General features: G+C 43.4%; 19 non-coding genes across 19 annotated transcripts; all 19 read right to left on the bottom strand.

Moving 5' to 3' along the window:
- Nucleotides 1-321: 321 nt before the first annotated feature.
- On the bottom strand, nucleotides 322-404 carry TRNAL-UAG (transfer RNA leucine (anticodon UAG)). The gene has a single exon. It is a non-coding gene; the product is annotated as a tRNA-Leu (tRNA).
- Nucleotides 405-1,697: 1,293 nt separating this feature from the next.
- Nucleotides 1,698-1,780, bottom strand: TRNAL-CAG (transfer RNA leucine (anticodon CAG)). The gene has a single exon. It is a non-coding gene; the product is annotated as a tRNA-Leu (tRNA).
- Nucleotides 1,781-3,519: 1,739 nt separating this feature from the next.
- Nucleotides 3,520-3,602, bottom strand: TRNAL-AAG (transfer RNA leucine (anticodon AAG)). Its single transcript has one exon. It is a non-coding gene; the product is annotated as a tRNA-Leu (tRNA).
- Nucleotides 3,603-3,789: 187 nt separating this feature from the next.
- On the bottom strand, nucleotides 3,790-3,872 carry TRNAL-CAG (transfer RNA leucine (anticodon CAG)). The gene has a single exon. It is a non-coding gene; the product is annotated as a tRNA-Leu (tRNA).
- Nucleotides 3,873-4,504: 632 nt separating this feature from the next.
- On the bottom strand, nucleotides 4,505-4,587 carry TRNAL-UAG (transfer RNA leucine (anticodon UAG)). The gene has a single exon. It is a non-coding gene; the product is annotated as a tRNA-Leu (tRNA).
- Nucleotides 4,588-5,611: 1,024 nt separating this feature from the next.
- Nucleotides 5,612-5,694, bottom strand: TRNAL-AAG (transfer RNA leucine (anticodon AAG)). The gene has a single exon. It is a non-coding gene; the product is annotated as a tRNA-Leu (tRNA).
- A 186-nt stretch (nucleotides 5,695-5,880) lies between these two features.
- Nucleotides 5,881-5,963, bottom strand: TRNAL-CAG (transfer RNA leucine (anticodon CAG)). The gene has a single exon. It is a non-coding gene; the product is annotated as a tRNA-Leu (tRNA).
- A 632-nt stretch (nucleotides 5,964-6,595) lies between these two features.
- Nucleotides 6,596-6,678, bottom strand: TRNAL-UAG (transfer RNA leucine (anticodon UAG)). The gene has a single exon. It is a non-coding gene; the product is annotated as a tRNA-Leu (tRNA).
- Nucleotides 6,679-7,972: 1,294 nt separating this feature from the next.
- On the bottom strand, nucleotides 7,973-8,055 carry TRNAL-CAG (transfer RNA leucine (anticodon CAG)). The gene has a single exon. It is a non-coding gene; the product is annotated as a tRNA-Leu (tRNA).
- Nucleotides 8,056-8,687: 632 nt separating this feature from the next.
- On the bottom strand, nucleotides 8,688-8,770 carry TRNAL-UAG (transfer RNA leucine (anticodon UAG)). Its single transcript has one exon. It is a non-coding gene; the product is annotated as a tRNA-Leu (tRNA).
- A 1,024-nt stretch (nucleotides 8,771-9,794) lies between these two features.
- Nucleotides 9,795-9,877, bottom strand: TRNAL-AAG (transfer RNA leucine (anticodon AAG)). The gene has a single exon. It is a non-coding gene; the product is annotated as a tRNA-Leu (tRNA).
- A 1,562-nt stretch (nucleotides 9,878-11,439) lies between these two features.
- On the bottom strand, nucleotides 11,440-11,522 carry TRNAL-CAG (transfer RNA leucine (anticodon CAG)). Its single transcript has one exon. It is a non-coding gene; the product is annotated as a tRNA-Leu (tRNA).
- Nucleotides 11,523-12,154: 632 nt separating this feature from the next.
- On the bottom strand, nucleotides 12,155-12,237 carry TRNAL-UAG (transfer RNA leucine (anticodon UAG)). Its single transcript has one exon. It is a non-coding gene; the product is annotated as a tRNA-Leu (tRNA).
- Nucleotides 12,238-13,261: 1,024 nt separating this feature from the next.
- On the bottom strand, nucleotides 13,262-13,344 carry TRNAL-AAG (transfer RNA leucine (anticodon AAG)). The gene has a single exon. It is a non-coding gene; the product is annotated as a tRNA-Leu (tRNA).
- Nucleotides 13,345-13,531: 187 nt separating this feature from the next.
- Nucleotides 13,532-13,614, bottom strand: TRNAL-CAG (transfer RNA leucine (anticodon CAG)). The gene has a single exon. It is a non-coding gene; the product is annotated as a tRNA-Leu (tRNA).
- Nucleotides 13,615-14,246: 632 nt separating this feature from the next.
- On the bottom strand, nucleotides 14,247-14,329 carry TRNAL-UAG (transfer RNA leucine (anticodon UAG)). The gene has a single exon. It is a non-coding gene; the product is annotated as a tRNA-Leu (tRNA).
- Nucleotides 14,330-15,353: 1,024 nt separating this feature from the next.
- On the bottom strand, nucleotides 15,354-15,436 carry TRNAL-AAG (transfer RNA leucine (anticodon AAG)). The gene has a single exon. It is a non-coding gene; the product is annotated as a tRNA-Leu (tRNA).
- A 901-nt stretch (nucleotides 15,437-16,337) lies between these two features.
- On the bottom strand, nucleotides 16,338-16,420 carry TRNAL-UAG (transfer RNA leucine (anticodon UAG)). Its single transcript has one exon. It is a non-coding gene; the product is annotated as a tRNA-Leu (tRNA).
- A 1,024-nt stretch (nucleotides 16,421-17,444) lies between these two features.
- TRNAL-AAG (transfer RNA leucine (anticodon AAG)) lies at nucleotides 17,445-17,527 on the bottom strand. Its single transcript has one exon. It is a non-coding gene; the product is annotated as a tRNA-Leu (tRNA).
- Between the last annotated feature and the right edge of the window lie 361 nt (nucleotides 17,528-17,888).

Below are 17,888 nucleotides of genomic sequence, written 5' to 3'. Positions count from 1 at the left end.
CTGATCAAAGCCCTAAGGAAATTGCTGTAAGTGTGCTGGAGTCCAGTTGTCTACCAGATGCATGGCATTCTTCCAAATTTACAGGGCCCGTCTGGCCAGGGCATACAAGAGCATGACTCTTCCAGATGACCTCTTACATGGGTCCTATGCTCATTTGGTAAGGATTGCGCTTTGTCAGCAAGACGTTATAGAACCTAAATATATGAGAAACCCCATCTCTCTTGACAAGAGGAGAACGGAATAACGTGCCAAGTGAAGACCAACAGATGCAACTTCCATCAGATGTTAACCTGATAAAGGAGATTAAATCTCCAAAAGGCATGTCAGAAGTGGGATTCGAACCCACGCCTCCAAAGGAGACTGTGGCCTAAACACAGCGCCTTAGACCTCTCGGCCATCCTGACAGTATAGGCTTTTAAGAAATGAATAAAAGTTACTCAGAAACGTCTACCTCCATGCAAGCCTGAAATAATTTAAACCTTCAAACACAAGGTGCAACTTTATGCACAGGACAATAAACACAGAAGAACACATACGAAAGCACTTTATTTCACAGGTATACAGTTTTCATGCTTTTAGAACACCACATACCTCTCACCAGCTATTTAGGGTCCTGTATCCGACTCACAACATTTCCTTGCCTGCGACCTCTCTCTCTACACAATCAACTACAGCACAGGAAGTAGGAAGGCAATAGGTGGGGCAGTTTATGCAAATTTATGCTGCCAATGTGCCTTGCAGATTCATGCAGGATTTCTAGATCCTTGCTGGATACAAGAGAGTAGGCCTTGTTCCAGATAAACTATCCCTAGCAGGGAAAGTCTGAGCACAGGCACTCTTTTGCTCTTTAGCCCCTGGCCTGGGACTCACCCTCACTTGCTGAGGCGTGAAATTCTGCATACCAACTTTGCACAGAAGGTATGTTTGTGGTTGTTTGGGGATGGGTGGGAGGTCAAGAGCAGGGAAAAGCAGGTCTCCTTCACTACTAGACTACTCTTCTATGCCTCCCTGCCGTTCACTCACTCTGTCTTTGTTTCATTCTGTCCTTCCACAACACTCCTTCTCACTCACTCGCTCTATCACTTGTATTTTTGCCCTTGCTCTGCATTCTATAGTGGAAACATCTCTTGAATGAAGCATCTGAAAATGACGTGACATAAAATTTAAAACCTCCTTATTGGAAACCTAAAACATCACAAGACTTAATGTAACCCATTTCTTTCATAAAAAAGATTTTTAAAGTACCCCACAAAAGAAATATAAAACACCACGAGTGCTAGAAGAATATTACATTAACGTTAAAGATAGAATAGGGCAAATGCATTTGCAGTTGAAACTGAAGTTTGGTACTTATTCAGATATTATTTACATTGCCAATTTTTGGCTGAGATTCTAAAGGAACTGAGAGAGAAAATGGAATTCAAGTTTTGTCAGAAGTGGGATTTGAACCAACGCCTCCAGGAGAGACTGCGGCCTTAACGCAGCGCCTTAGACCACTCGGCCATCCTGACCCCATGCTGCTTTTTCATCTAAAGGGTGAGAAAGATATTAGGAACCAAAAAATGCACACAGCTTAGGCCAATAGTGGCTAGAGCAAGAAAAAAACTCACTGCACTCTTCCAAGAAGACAATCCTATAAGCCACTGCGAGGGAAATGATCAAATTTCTCAAGAAAATAATTAGAGTAAACACAGGACTGTCAGAAGTGGGATTTGAACCCACGCCTCCAGAGGAGACTGCGACCTGAACGCAGCGCCTTAGACCACTCGGCCATCCTGACTTGCTTTCCCAGCATCTTCCAGAGGCCAGACAGCCATGCAGGTGAGGTACTGAAAAGGAATGCCCTCAATTTATTTATCCTAGCATATGCACTTCCAACAGATCTTTGAACAATCTGTACAGAGCAGGACCTATGGAGAACTCTTTAGAACTTTGAGGCGAACAAAGAGAAAGTGCTATTCACCAGCCACTTGAACGGCTCAAAGCTGCTTTGAAATTGAGACAATAGCCACCTCTTGGCTGGCTAAAGCAATTTCAACAAGGGATCTCAAAGTCACAACATAGGGTGGAGTATGCAAATTTAAGCAGCCCCTGATCAAAGCCCTAAGGAAATTGCTGTAAGTGTGCTGGAGTCCAGTTGTCTACCAGATGCATGGCATTCTTCCAAATTTGCAGGGCCCGTCTGGCCAGGGCATACAAGAGCATGACTCTTCCAGATGACCTCTTACATGGGTCCTATGCTCATTTGGTAAGGATTGCGCTTTGTCAGCAAGACGTTATAGAACCTAAATATATGAGAAACCCCATCTCTCTTGACAAGAGGAGAACGGAATAACGTGCCAAGTGAAGACCAACAGATGCAACTTCCATCAGATGTTAACCTGATAAAGGAGATTAAATCTCCAAAAGGCATGTCAGAAGTGGGATTCGAACCCACGCCTCCAAAGGAGACTTTGGCCTAAACACAGCGCCTTAGACCTCTCGGCCATCCTGACAGTATAGGCTTTTAAGAAATGAATAAAAGTTACTCAGAAACGTCTACCTCCATGCAAGCCTGAAATAATTTAAACCTTCAAACACAAGGTGCAACTTTATGCACAGGACAATAAACACAGAAGAACACATACGAAAGCACTTTATTTCACAGGTATACAGTTTTCATGCTTTTAGAACACCACATACCTCTCACCAGCTATTTAGGGTCCTGTATCCGACTCACAACATTTCCTTGCCTGCGACCTCTCTCTCTACACAAACAACTACAGCACAGGAAGTAGGAAGGCAATAGGTGGGGCAGTTTATGCAAATTTATGCTGCCAATGTGCCTAGCAGATTCATGCAGGATTTCTAGATCCTTGCTGGATACAAGAGAGTAGGCCTTGTTCCAGATAAACTATCCCTAGCAGGGAAAGTCTGAGCACAGGCACTCTTTTGCTCTTTAGACCCTGGCCTGGGACTCACCCTCACTTGCTGAGGCGTGAAATTCTGCATACCAACTTTGCACAGAAGGTATGTTTGTGGTTGTTTGGGGATGGGTGGGAGGTCAAGAGCAGGGAAAAGCAGGTCTCCTTCACTACTAGACTACTCTTCTATGCCTCACTGCCGTTCACTCACTCTGTCTTTGTTTCATTCTCTCCTTCCACAACACTCCTTCTCACTCACTCGCTCTATCACTTGTATTTTTGCCCTTGCTCTGCATTCTATAGTGGAAACATCTCTTGAATGAAGCATCTGAAAATGACGTGACATAAAATTTAAAACCTCCTTATTGGAAACCTAAAACATCACAAGACTTAATGTAACCCATTTCTTTCATAAAAAAGATTTTTAAAGTACCCCACAAAACAAATATAAAATACCACGAGTGCTAGAAGAATATTACATTAACGTTAAAGATAGAATAGGGCAAATGCATTTGCAGTTGAAACTGAAGTTTGGTACTTATTCAGATATTATTTACATTGCCAATTTTTAGCTGAGAATCTAAAGGAACTGAGAGAGAAAATGGAATTCAAGTTTTGTCAGAAGTGGGATTCGAACCCACGCCTCCAGGAGAGACTGCGGCCTTAACGCAGCGCCTTAGACCACTCGGCCATCCTGACCCCATGCTGCATTTTCATCTAAAGGGTGAGAAAGATATTAGGAACCAAAAAATGCACAGAGCTTAGGCCAATAGTGGCTAGAGCAAGAAAAAAACTCACTGCACTCTTCCAAGAAGACAATCCTATAAGCCACTGCGAGGGAAATGATCATATTTCTCAAGAAAAGAAATTAGAGTAAACAGAGGACGGTCAGAAGTGGGATTTGAACCCACGCCTCCAGAGGAGACTGCGACCTGAACGCAGCGCCTTAGACCACTCGGCCATCCTGACTTGCTTTCACAGCATCTTCCAGAGGCCAGACAGCCATGCAGGTGAGGTACTGAAAAGGAATGCCCTCAATTTATTTATCCTATTATATGCACTTCCAACAGATCTTTGAACAATCTGTACAGAGCAGGACCTATGGAGAACTCTTTAGAACTTTGAGGCGAACAAAGAGAAAGTGCTATTCACCAGCCACTTGAACGGCTCAAATCTGCTTTGAAATTGAGACAATAGCCACCTCTTGGCTGGCTAAAGCAATTTCAACAAGGGATCTCAAAGTCACAACATAGGGTGGAGTATGCAAATTTAAGCAGCCCCTGATCAAAGCCCTGAGGAAATTGCTGTAAGTGTGCTGGAGTCCAGTTGTCTACCAGATGCATGGCATTCTTCCAAATTTGCTGGGCCCGTCTGGCCAGGGCATACAAGAGCATGACTCTTCCAGATGACCTCTTACATGGGTCCTATGCTCATTTGGTAAGGATTGCGCTTTGTCAGCAAGACGTTATAGAACCTAAATATATGAGAAACCCCATCTCTCTTGACAAGAGGAGAACGGAATAACGTGCGAAGTGAAGACCAACAGATGCAACTTCCATCAGATGTTAACCTGATAAAGGAGATTAAATCTCCAAAAGGCATGTCAGAAGTGGGATTCGAACTCACGCCTCCAAAGGAGACTGTGGTCTAAACACAGCGCCTTAGACCTCTCGGCCATCCTGACAGTATAGGCTTTTAAGAAATGAATAAAAGTTACTCAGAAACGTCTACCTCCATGCAAGCCTGAAATAATTTAAACCTTCAAACACAAGGTGCAACTTTATGCACAGGACAATAAACACAGAAGAACACATACGAAAGCACTTTATTTCACAGGTATACAGTTTTCATGCTTTTAGAACACCACATACCTCTCACCAGCTATTTAGGGTCCTGTATCCGACTCACAACATTTCCTTGCCTGCGACCTCTCTCTCTACACAAACAACTACAGCACAGGAAGTAGGAAGGCAATAGGTGGGGCAGTTTATGCAAATTTATGCTGCCAATGTGCCTTGCAGATTCATGCAGGATTTCTAGATCCTTGCTGGATACAAGAGAGTAGGCCTTGTTCCAGATAAACTATCCCTAGCAGGGAAAGTCTGAGCACAGGCACTCTTTTGCTCTTTAGCCCCTGGCCTGGGACTCACCCTCACTTGCTGAGGCGTGAAAATCTGCATACCAACTTTGCACAGAAGGTATGTTTGTGGTTGTTTGGGGATGGGTGGGAGGTCAAGAGCAGGGAAAAGCAGGTCTCCTGCACTACTAGACTCCTCTTCTATGCCTCCCTGCCATTCACTCACTCTGTCTTTGTTTCATTCTCTCCTTCCACAACACTCCTTCTCACTCACTCGCTCTATCACTTGTATTTTTGCCCTTGCTCTGCATTCTATAGTGGAAACATCTCTTGAATGAAGCATCTGAAAATGACGTGACATAAAATTTAAAACCTCCTTATTGTAAACCTAAAACATCACAAGACTTAATGTAACCCATTTCTTTCATAAAAAAGATTTTTAAAGTACCCCACAAAACAAATATAAAACACCACGAGTGCTAGAAGAATATTACATTAACGTTAAAGATAGAATAGGGCAAATGCATTTGCAGTTGAAACTGAAGTTTGGTACTTATTCAGATATTATTTACATTGCCAATTTTTAGCTGAGATTCTAAAGGAACTGAGAGAGAAAATGGAATTCAAGTTTTGTCAGAAGTGGGATTTGAACCCACACCTCCAGGAGAGACTGCGGCCTTAACGCAGCGCCTTAGACCACTCGGCCATCCTGACCCCATGCTGCTTTTTCATCTAAAGGGTGAGAAAGATATTAGAAACCAAAAAATGCACAGAGCTTAGGCCAATAGTGGCTAGAGCAAGAAAAAAACTCACTGCACTCTTCCAAGAAGACAATCCTATAAGCCACTGCGAGGGAAATGATCATATTTCTCAAGAAAAAAATTAGAGTATACAGAGGACTGTCAGAAGTGGGATTTGAACCCACACCTCCAGAGGAGACTGCGACCTGAACGCAGCGCCTTAGACCACTCGGCCATCCTGACTTGCTTTCCCAGCATCTTCCAGAGGCCAGACAGCCATGCAGGTGAGGTACTGAAAAGGAATGCCCTCAATTTATTTATCCTATTATATGCACTTCCAACAGATCTTTGAACAATCTGTACAGAGCAGGACCTATGGAGAACTCTTTAGAACTTTGAGGCGAACAAAGAGAAAGTGCTATTCACCAGCCACTTGAACGGCTCAAAGCTGCTTTGAAATTGAGACAATAGCCACCTCTTGGCTGGCTAAAGCAATTTCAACAAGGGATCTCAAAGTCACAACATAGGGTGGAGTATGCAAATTTAAGCAGCCCCTGATCAAAGCCCTAAGGAAAATGCTGTAAGTGTGCTGGAGTCCAGTTGTCTACCAGATGCATGGCATTCTTCCAAATTTGCAGGGCCCGTCTGGCCAGTGCATACAAGAGCATGACTATTCCAGATGACCTCTTACATGGGTCCTATGCTCATTTGGTAAGGATTGCGCTTTGTCAGCAAGACGTTATAGAACCTAAATATATGAGAAACCCCATCTCTCTTGACAAGAGGAGAACGGAATAACGTGCGAAGTGAAGACCAACAGATGCAACTTCCATCAGATGTTAACCTGATAAAGGAGATTAAATCTCCAAAAGGCATGTCAGAAGTGGGATTCGAACCCACGCCTCCAAAGGAGACTGTGGCCTAAACACAGCGCCTTAGACCTCTCAGCCATCCTGACAGTATAGGCTTTTAAGAAATGAATAAAAGTTACTCAGAAACGTCTACCTCCATGCAAGCCTGAAATAATTTAAACCTTCAAACACAAGGTGCAACTTTATGCACAGGACAATAAACACAGAAGATCACATACGAAAGCACTTTATTTCACAGGTATACAGTTTTCAAGCTTTTAGAACACCACATACCTCTCACCAGCTATTTAGGGTCCTGTATCCGACTCACAACATTTCCTTGCCTGCGACCTCTCTCTCTACACAAACAACTACAGCACAGGAAGTAGGAAGGCAATAGGTGGGGCAGTTTATGCAAATTTATGCTGCCAATGTGCCTTGCAGATTCATGCAGGATTTCTAGATCCTTGCTGGATACAAGAGAGTAGGCCTTGTTCCAGATAAACTATCCCTAGCAGGGAAAGTCTGAGCACAGGCACTCTTTTGCTCTTTAGCCCCTGGCCTGGGACTCACCCTCACTTGCTGAGGCGTGAAATTCTGCATACCAACTTTGCACAGAAGGTATGTTTGTGGTTGTTTGGGGGATGGGTGGGAGGTCAAGAGCAGGGAAAAGCAGGTCTCCTTCACTACTAGACTCCTCTTCTATGCCTCCCTGCCATTCACTCACTCTGTCTTTGTTTCATTCTCTCCTTCCACAACACTCCTTCTCACTCACTCGCTCTATCACTTGTATTTTTGCCCTTGCTCTGCATTCTATAGTGGAAACATCTCTTGAATGAAGCATCTGAAAATGACGTGACATAACATTTAAAACCTCCTTATTGGAAACCTAAAACATCACAAGACTTAATGTAACCCATTTCTTTCATAAAAAAGATTTTTAAAGTACCCCACAAAAGAAATATAAAACACCACGAGTGCTAGAAGAATATTACATTAACGTTAAAGATAGAATAGGGCAAATGCATTTGCAGTTGAAACTGAAGTTTGGTACTTATTCAGATATTATTTACATTGCCAATTTTTGGCTGAGATTCTAATCGAACTGAGAGAGAAAATGGAATTCAAGTTTTGTCAGAAGTGGGATTTGAACCAACGCCTCCAGGAGAGACTGCGGCCTTAACGCAGCGCCTTAGACCACTCGGCCATCCTGACCCCATGCTGCTTTTTCATCTAAAGGGTGAGAAAGATATTAGGAACCAAAAAATGCACAGAGCTTAGGCCAATAGTGGCTAGAGCAAGAAACAAACTCACTGCACTCTTCCAAGAAGACAATCCTATAAGCCACTGCGAGGGAAATGATCATATTTCTCAAGAAAATAATTAGAGTAAACACAGGACTGTCAGAAGTGGGATTTGAACCCACGCCTCCAGAGGAGACTGCGACCTGAACGCAGCGCCTTAGACCACTCGGCCATCCTGACTTTCTTTCCCAGCATCTTCCAGAGGCCAGACAGCCATGCAGGTGAGGTACTGAAAAGGAATGCCCTCAATTTATTTATCCTAGCATATGCACTTCCAACAGATCTTTGAACAATCTGTACAGAGCAGGACCTATGGAGAACTCTTTAGAACTTTGAGGCGAACAAAGAGAAAGTGCTATTCACCAGCCACTTGAACGGCTCAAAGCTGCTTTGAAATTGAGACAATAGCCACCTCTTGGCTGGCTAAAGCAATTTCAACAAGGGATCTCAAAGTCACAACATAGGGTGGAGTATGCAAATTTAAGCAGCCCCTGATCAAAGCCCTGAGGAAATTGCTGTAAGTGTGCTGGAGTCCAGTTGTCTACCAGATGAATGGCATTCTTCCAAATTTGCTGGGCCCGTCTGGCCAGGGCATACAAGAGCATGACTCTTCCAGATGACCTCTTACATGGGTCCTATGCTCATTTGGTAAGGATTGCGCTTTGTCAGCAAGACGTTATAGAACCTAAATATATGAGAAACCCCATCTCTCTTGACAAGAGGAGAACGGAATAACGTGCCAAGTGAAGACCAACAGATGCAACTTCCATCAGATGTTAACCTGATAAAGGAGATTAAATCTCCAAAAGGCATGTCAGAAGTGGGATTCGAACCCACGCCTCCAAAGGAGACTGTGGCCTAAACACAGCACCTTAGACCTCTCGGCCATCCTGACAGTATATGCTTTTAAGAAATGAATAAAAGTTACTCAGAAACGTCTACCTCAATGCAAGCCTGAAATAATTTAAACCTTCAAACACAAGGTGCAACTTTATGCACAGGACAATAAACACAGAAGAACACATACGAAAGCACTTTATTTCACAGGTATACAGTTTTCATGCTTTTAGAACACCACATACCTCTCACCAGCTATTTAGGGTCCTGTATCCGACTCACAACATTTCCTTGCCTGCGACCTCTCTCTCTACACAAACAACTACAGCACAGGAAGTAGGAAGGCAATAGGTGGGGCAGTTTATGCAAATTTATGCTGCCAATGTGCCTTGCAGATTCATGCAGGATTTCTAGATCCTTGCTGGATACAAGAGAGTAGGCCTTGTTCCAGATAAACTATCCCTAGCAGGGAAAGTCTGAGCACAGGCACTCTTTTGCTCTTTAGCCCCTGGCCTGGGACTCACCCTCACTTGCTGAGGCGTGAAATTCTGCATACCAACTTTGCACAGAAGGTATGTTTGTGGTTGTTTGGGGATGGGTGGGAGGTCAAGAGCAGGGAAAAGCAGGTCTCCTTCACTACTAGACTCCTCTTCTATGCCTCCCTGCCGTTCACTCACTCTGTCTTTGTTTCATTCTCTCCTTCCACAACACTCCTTCTCACTCACTCGCTCTATCACTTGTATTTTTGCCCTTGCTCTGCATTCTATAGCGGAAACATCTCTTGAATGAAGCATCTGAAAATGACGTGACATAAAATTTAAAACCTCCTTATTGGAAACCTAAAACATCACAAGACTTAATGTAACCCATTTCTTTCATAAAAAAGATTTTTAAAGTACCCCACAAAACAAATATAAAACACCACGAGTGCTAGAAGAATATTACATTAACGTTAAAGATAGAATAGGGCAAATGCATTTGCAGTTGAAACTGAAGTTTGGTACTTATTCAGATATTATTTACATTGCCAATTTTTAGCTGAGATTCTAAAGGAACTGAGAGAGAAAATGGAATTCAAGTTTTGTCAGAAGTGGGATTTGAACCCACGCCTCCAGGAGAGACTGCGGCCTTAACGCAGCGCCTAAGACCACTCGGCCATCCTGACCCCATGCTGCTTTTTCATCTAAAGGGTGAGAAAGATATTAGGAACCAAAAAATGCACAGAGCTTAGGCCAATAGTGGCTAGAGCAAGAAAAAAACTCACTGCACTCTTCCAAGAAGACAATCCTATAAGCCACTGCGAGGGAAATGATCATATTTCTCAAGAAAAAAATTAGAGTATACACAGGACTGTCAGAAGTGGGATTTGAACCCACAACTCCAGAGGAGACTGCGACCTGAACGCAGCGCCTTAGACCACTCGGCCATCCTGACAGTATAGGCTTTTAAGAAATGAATAAAAGTTACTCAGAAACGTCTACCTCCATGCAAGCCTGAAATAATTTAAACCTTCAAACACAAGGTGCAACTTTATGCACAGGACAATAAACACAGAAGAACACATACGAAAGCACTTTATTTCACAGGTATACAGTTTTCATGCTTTTAGAACACCACATACCTCTCACCAGCTATTTAGGGTCCTGTATCCGACTCACAACATTTCCTTGCCTGCGACCTCTCTCTCTACACAATCAACTACAGCACAGGAAGTAGGAAGGCAATAGGTGGGGCAGTTTATGCAAATTTATGCTGCCAATGTGCCTTGCAGATTCATGCAGGATTTCTAGATCCTTGCTGGATACAAGAGAGTAGGCCTTGTTCCAGATAAACTATCCCTAGCAGGGAAAGTCTGAGCACAGGCACTCTTTTGCTCTTTAGCCCCTGGCCTGGGACTCACCCTCACTTGCTGAGGCGTGAAATTCTGCATACCAACTTTGCACAGAAGGTATGTTTGTGGTTGTTTGGGGATGGGTGGGAGGTCAAGAGCAGGGAAAAGCAGGTCTCCTTCACTACTAGACTACTCTTCTATGCCTCCCTGCCGTTCACTCACTCTGTCTTTGTTTCATTCTGTCCTTCCACAACACTCCTTCTCACTCACTCGCTCTATCACTTGTATTTTTGCCCTTGCTCTGCATTCTATAGTGGAAACATCTCTTGAATGAAGCATCTGAAAATGACGTGACATAAAATTTAAAACCTCCTTATTGGAAACCTAAAACATCACAAGACTTAATGTAACCCATTTCTTTCATAAAAAAGATTTTTAAAGTACCCCACAAAAGAAATATAAAACACCACGAGTGCTAGAAGAATATTACATTAACGTTAAAGATAGAATAGGGCAAATGCATTTGCAGTTGAAACTGAAGTTTGGTACTTATTCAGATATTATTTACATTGCCAATTTTTGGCTGAGATTCTAAAGGAACTGAGAGAGAAAATGGAATTCAAGTTTTGTCAGAAGTGGGATTTGAACCAACGCCTCCAGGAGAGACTGCGGCCTTAACGCAGCGCCTTAGACCACTCGGCCATCCTGACCCCATGCTGCTTTTTCATCTAAAGGGTGAGAAAGATATTAGGAACCAAAAAATGCACAGAGCTTAGGCCAATAGTGGCTAGAGCAAGAAAAAAACTCACTGCACTCTTCCAAGAAGACAATCCTATAAGCCACTGCGAGGGAAATGATCATATTTCTCAAGAAATTAATTAGAGTAAACACAGGACTGTCAGAAGTGGGATTTGAACCCACGCCTCCAGAGGAGACTGCGACCTGAACGCAGCGCCTTAGACCACTCGGCCATCCTGACTTGCTTTCCCAGCATCTTCCAGAGGCCAGACAGCCATGCAGGTGAGGTACTGAAAAGGAATGCCCTCAATTTATTTATCCTAGCATATGCACTTCCAACAGATCTTTGAACAATCTGTACAGAGCAGGACCTATGGAGAACTCTTTAGAACTTTGAGGCGAACAAAGAGAAAGTGCTATTCACCAGCCACTTGAACGGCTCAAAGCTGCTTTGAAATTGAGACAATAGCCACCTCTTGGCTGGCTAAAGCAATTTCAACAAGGGATCTCAAAGTCACAACATAGGGTGGAGTATGCAAATTTAAGCAGCCCCTGATCAAAGCCCTAAGGAAATTGCTGTAAGTGTGCTGGAGTCCAGTTGTCTACCAGATGCATGGCATTCTTCCAAATTTGCAGGGCCCGTCTGGCCAGGGCATACAAGAGCATGACTCTTCCAGATGACCTCTTACATGGGTCCTATGCTCATTTGGTAAGGATTGCGCTTTGTCAGCAAGACGTTATAGAACCTAAATATATGAGAAACCCCATCTCTCTTGACAAGAGGAGAACGGAATAACGTGCCAAGTGAAGACCAACAGATGCAACTTCCATCAGATGTTAACCTGATAAAGGAGATTAAATCTCCAAAAGGCATGTCAGAAGTGGGATTCGAACCCACGCCTCCAAAGGAGACTGTGGCCTAAACACAGCGCCTTAGACCTCTCGGCCATCCTGACAGTATAGGCTTTTAAGAAATGAATAAAAGTTACTCAGAAACGTCTACCTCCATGCAAGCCTGAAATAATTTAAACCTTCAAACACAAGGTGCAACTTTATGCACAGGACAATAAACACAGAAGAACACATACGAAAGCACTTTATTTCACAGGTATACAGTTTTCATGCTTTTAGAACACCACATACCTCTCACCAGCTATTTAGGGTCCTGTATCCGACTCACAACATTTCCTTGCCTGCGACCTCTCTCTCTACACAAACAACTACAGCACAGGAAGTAGGAAGGCAATAGGTGGGGCAGTTTATGCAAATTTATGCTGCCAATGTGCCTAGCAGATTCATGCAGGATTTCTAGATCCTTGCTGGATACAAGAGAGTAGGCCTTGTTCCAGATAAACTATCCCTAGCAGGGAAAGTCTGAGCACAGGCACTCTTTTGCTCTTTAGACCCTGGCCTGGGACTCACCCTCACTTGCTGAGGCGTGAAATTCTGCATACCAACTTTGCACAGAAGGTATGTTTGTGGTTGTTTGGGGATGGGTGGGAGGTCAAGAGCAGGGAAAAGCAGGTCTCCTTCACTACTAGACTACTCTTCTATGCCTCACTGCCGTTCACTCACTCTGTCTTTGTTTCATTCTCTCCTTCCACAACACTCCTTCTCACTCACTCGCTCTATCACTTGTATTTTTGCCCTTGCTCTGCATTCTATAGTGGAAACATCTCTTGAATGAAGCATCTGAAAATGACGTGACATAAAATTTAAAACCTCCTTATTGGAAACCTAAAACATCACAAGACTTAATGTAACCCATTTCTTTCATAAAAAAGATTTTTAAAGTACCCCACAAAACAAATATAAAACACCACGAGTGCTAGAAGAATATTACATTAACGTTAAAGATAGAATAGGGCAAATGCATTTGCAGTTGAAACTGAAGTTTGGTACTTATTCAGATATTATTTACATTGCCAATTTTTAGCTGAGAATCTAAAGGAACTGAGAGAGAAAATGGAATTCAAGTTTTGTCAGAAGTGGGATTCGAACCCACGCCTCCAGGAGAGACTGCGGCCTTAACGCAGCGCCTTAGACCACTCGGCCATCCTGACCCCATGCTGCATTTTTATCTAAAGGGTGAGAAAGATATTAGGAACCAAAAAATGCACAGAGCTTAGGCCAATAGTGGCTAGAGCAAGAAAAAAACTCACTGCACTCTTCCAAGAAGACAATCCTATAAGCCACTGCGAGGGAAATGATCATATTTCTCAAGAAAAGAAATTAGAGTAAACAGAGGACGGTCAGAAGTGGGATTTGAACCCACGCCTCCAGAGGAGACTGCGACCTGAACGCAGCGCCTTAGACCACTCGGCCATCCTGACTTGCTTTCACAGCATCTTCCAGAGGCCAGACAGCCATGCAGGTGAGGTACTGAAAAGGAATGCCCTCAATTTATTTATCCTATTATATGCACTTCCAACAGGTCTTTGAACAATCTGTACAGAGCAGGACCTATGGAGAACTCTTTAGAACTTTGAGGCGAACAAAGAGAAAGTGCTATTCACCAGCCACTTGAACGGCTCAAATCTGCTTTGAAATTGAGACAATAGCCACCTCTTGGCTGGCTAAAGCAATTTCAACAAGGGATCTCAAAGTCACAACATAGGGTGGAGTATGCAAATTTAAGCAGCCCCTGATCAAAGCCCTGAGGAAATTGCTGTAAGTGTGCTGGAGTCCAGTTGTCTACCAGATGAATGGCATTCTTCCAAATTTGCTGGGCCCGTCTGGCCAGGGCATACAAGAGCATGACTCTTCCAGATGACCTCTTACATGGGTCCTATGCTCATTTGGTAAGGATTGCGCTTTGTCAGCAAGACGTTATAGAACCTAAATATATGAGAAACCCCATCTCTCTTGACAAGAGGAGAACGGAATAACGTGCCAAGTGAAGACCAACAGATGCAACTTCCATCAGATGTTAACCTGATAAAGGAGATTAAATCTCCAAAAGGCATGTCAGAAGTGGGATTCGAACCCACGCCTCCAAAGGAGACTGTGGCCTAAACACAGCGCCTTAGACCTCTCGGCCATCCTGACAGTATATGCTTTTAAGAAATGAATAAAAGTTACTCAGAAACGTCTACCTCAATGCAAGCCTGAAATAATTTAAACCTTCAAACACAAGGTGCAACTTTATGCACAGGACAATAAACACAGAGGAACACATACGAAAGCACTTTATTTCACAGGTATACAGTTTTCATGCTTTTAGAACACCACATACCTCTCACCAGCTATTTAGGGTCCTGTATCCGACTCACAACATTTCCTTGCCTGCGACCTCTCTCTCTACACAAATAACTACAGCACAGGAAGTAGGAAGGCAATAGGTGGGGCAGTTTATGCAAATTTATGCTGCCAATGTGCCTTGCAGATTCATGCAGGATTTCTAGATCCTTGCTGGATACAAGAGAGTAGGCCTTGTTCCAGATAAACTATCCCTAGCAGGGAAAGTCTGAGCACAGGCACTCTTTTGCTCTTTAGCCCCTGGCCTGGGACTCACCCTCACTTGCTGAGGCGTGAAATTCTGCATACCAACTTTGCACAGAAGGTATGTTTGTGGTTGTTTGGGGATGGGTGGGAGGTCAAGAGCAGGGAAAAGCAGGTCTCCTTCACTACTAGACTCCTCTTCTATGCCTCCCTGCCGTTCACTCACTCTGTCTTTGTTTCATTCTCTCCTTCCACAACACTCCTTCTCACTCACTCGCTCTATCACTTGTATTTTTGCCCTTGCTCTGCATTCTATAGCGGAAACATCTCTTGAATGAAGCATCTGAAAATGACGTGACATAAAATTTAAAACCTCCTTATTGGAAACCTAAAACATCACAAGACTTAATGTAACCCATTTCTTTCATAAAAAAGATTTTTAAAGTACCCCACAAAACAAATATAAAACACCACGAGTGCTAGAAGAATATTACATTAACGTTAAAGATAGAATAGGGCAAATGCATTTGCAGTTGAAACTGAAGTTTGGTACTTATTCAGATATTATTTACATTGCCAATTTTTAGCTGAGATTCTAAAGGAACTGAGAGAGAAAATGGAATTCAAGTTTTGTCAGAAGTGGGATTCGAACCCACGCCTCCAGGAGAGACTGCGGCCTTAACGCAGCGCCTTAGACCACTCTGCCATCCTGACCCCATGCTGCTTTTTCATCTAAAGGGTGAGAAAGATATTAGGAACCAAAAAATGCACAGAGCTGAGGCCAATAGTGGCTAGAGCAAGAAAAAAACTCACTGCACTCTTCCAAGAAGACAATCCTATAAGCCACTGCGAGGGAAATGATCATATTTCTCAAGAAAATAATTAGAGTAAACACAGGACTGTCAGAAGCGGGATTTGAACCCACGCCTCCAGAGGAGACTGCGACCTGAACGCAGCGCCTTAGACCACTCGGCCATCCAGACTTTCTTTCCCAGCATCTTCCAGAGGCCAGACAGCCATGCAGGTGAGGTACTGAAAAGGAATGCCCTCAATTTATTTATCCTATTATATGCACTTCCAACAGATCTTTGAACAATCTGTACAGAGCAGGACCTATGGAGAACTCTTTAGAACTTTGAGGCGAACAAAGAGAAAGTGCTATTCACCAGCCACTTGAACGGCTCAAAGCTGCTTTGAAATTGAGACAATAGCCACCTCTTGGCTGGCTAAAGCAATTTCAACAAGGGATCTCAAAGTCACAAAATAGGGTGGAGTATGCAAATTTAAGCAGCCCCTGATCAAAGCCCTAAGGAAATTGCTGTAAGTGTGCTGGAGTCCAGTTGTCTACCAGATGCATGGCATTCTTCCAAATTTGCAGGGCCCGTCTGGCCAGTGCATACAAGAGCATGACTCTTCCAGATGACCTCTTACATGGGTCCTATGCTCATTTGGTAAGGATTGCGCTTTGTCAGCAAGACGTTATAGAACCTAAATATATGAGAAACCCCATCTCTCTTGACAAGAGGAGAACGGAATAACGTGCGAAGTGAAGACCAACAGATGCAACTTCCATCAGATGTTAACCTGATAAAGGAGATTAAATCTCCAAAAGGCATGTCAGAAGTGGGATTCGAACTCACGCCTCCAAAGGAGACTGTGGTCTAAACACAGCGCCTTAGACCTCTCGGCCATCCTGACAGTATAGGCTTTTAAGAAATGAATAAAAGTTACTCAGAAACGTCTACCTCCATGCAAGCCTGAAATAATTTAAACCTTCAAACACAAGGTGCAACTTTATGCACAGGACAATAAACACAGAAGAACACATACGAAAGCACTTTATTTCACAGGTATACAGTTTTCATGCTTTTAGAACACCACATACCTCTCACCAGCTATTTAGGGTCCTGTATCCGACTCACAACATTTCCTTGCCTGCGACCTCTCTCTCTACACAAACAACTACAGCACAGGAAGTAGGAAGGCAATAGGTGGGGCAGTTTATGCAAATTTATGCTGCCAATGTGCCTTGCAGATTCATGCAGGATTTCTAGATCCTTGCTGGATACAAGAGAGTAGGCCTTGTTCCAGATAAACTATCCCTAGCAGGGAAAGTCTGAGCACAGGCACTCTTTTGCTCTTTAGCCCCTGGCCTGGGACTCACCCTCACTTGCTGAGGCGTGAAAATCTGCATACCAACTTTGCACAGAAGGTATGTTTGTGGTTGTTTGGGGATGGGTGGGAGGTCAAGAGCAGGGAAAAGCAGGTCTCCTGCACTACTAGACTCCTCTTCTATGCCTCCCTGCCATTCACTCACTCTGTCTTTGTTTCATTCTCTCCTTCCACAACACTCCTTCTCACTCACTCGCTCTATCACTTGTATTTTTGCCCTTGCTCTGCATTCTATAGTGGAAACATCTCTTGAATGAAGCATCTGAAAATGACGTGACATAAAATTTAAAACCTCCTTATTGTAAACCTAAAACATCACAAGACTTAATGTAACCCATTTCTTTCATAAAAAAGATTTTTAAAGTACCCCACAAAACAAATATAAAACACCACGAGTGCTAGAAGAATATTACATTAACGTTAAAGATAGAATAGGGCAAATGCATTTGCAGTTGAAACTGAAGTTTGGTACTTATTCAGATATTATTTACATTGCCAATTTTTAGCTGAGATTCTAAAGGAACTGAGAGAGAAAATGGAATTCAAGTTTTGTCAGAAGTGGGATTTGAACCCACGCCTCCAGGAGAGACTGCGGCCTTAACGCAGCGCCTTAGACCACTCGGCCATCCTGACTCCATGCTGCTTTTTCATCTAAAGGGTGAGAAAGATATTAGGAACCAAAAAATGCACAGAGCTTAGGCCAATAGTGGCTAGAGCAAGAAAAAAACTCACTGCACTCTTCCAAGAAGACAATCCTATAAGCCACTGCGAGGGAAATGATCATATTTCTCAAGAAAAAAATTAGAGTAAACACAGGACTGTTAGGAGTGGGATTTGAACCCACGCCTCCAGAGGAGACTGCGACCTGAACACAGCGCCTTAGACCACTCGGCCATCCTGACTTGCTTTCCCAGCATCTTCCAGAGGCCAGACAGCCATGCAGGTGAGGTACTGAAAAGGAATGCCCTCAATTTATTTATCCTATTATATGCAC

The sequence above is a fragment of the Triturus cristatus genome, unplaced genomic scaffold (assembly GCF_964204655.1).
Source record: "Triturus cristatus unplaced genomic scaffold, aTriCri1.1 SCAFFOLD_262, whole genome shotgun sequence".
Classification (NCBI taxonomy): Eukaryota; Metazoa; Chordata; class Amphibia; order Caudata; family Salamandridae; genus Triturus; species Triturus cristatus.
The sequence above is the reverse complement of the archived record's forward strand: the minus strand, read 5'-3'. Positions and strand labels throughout refer to the sequence as shown.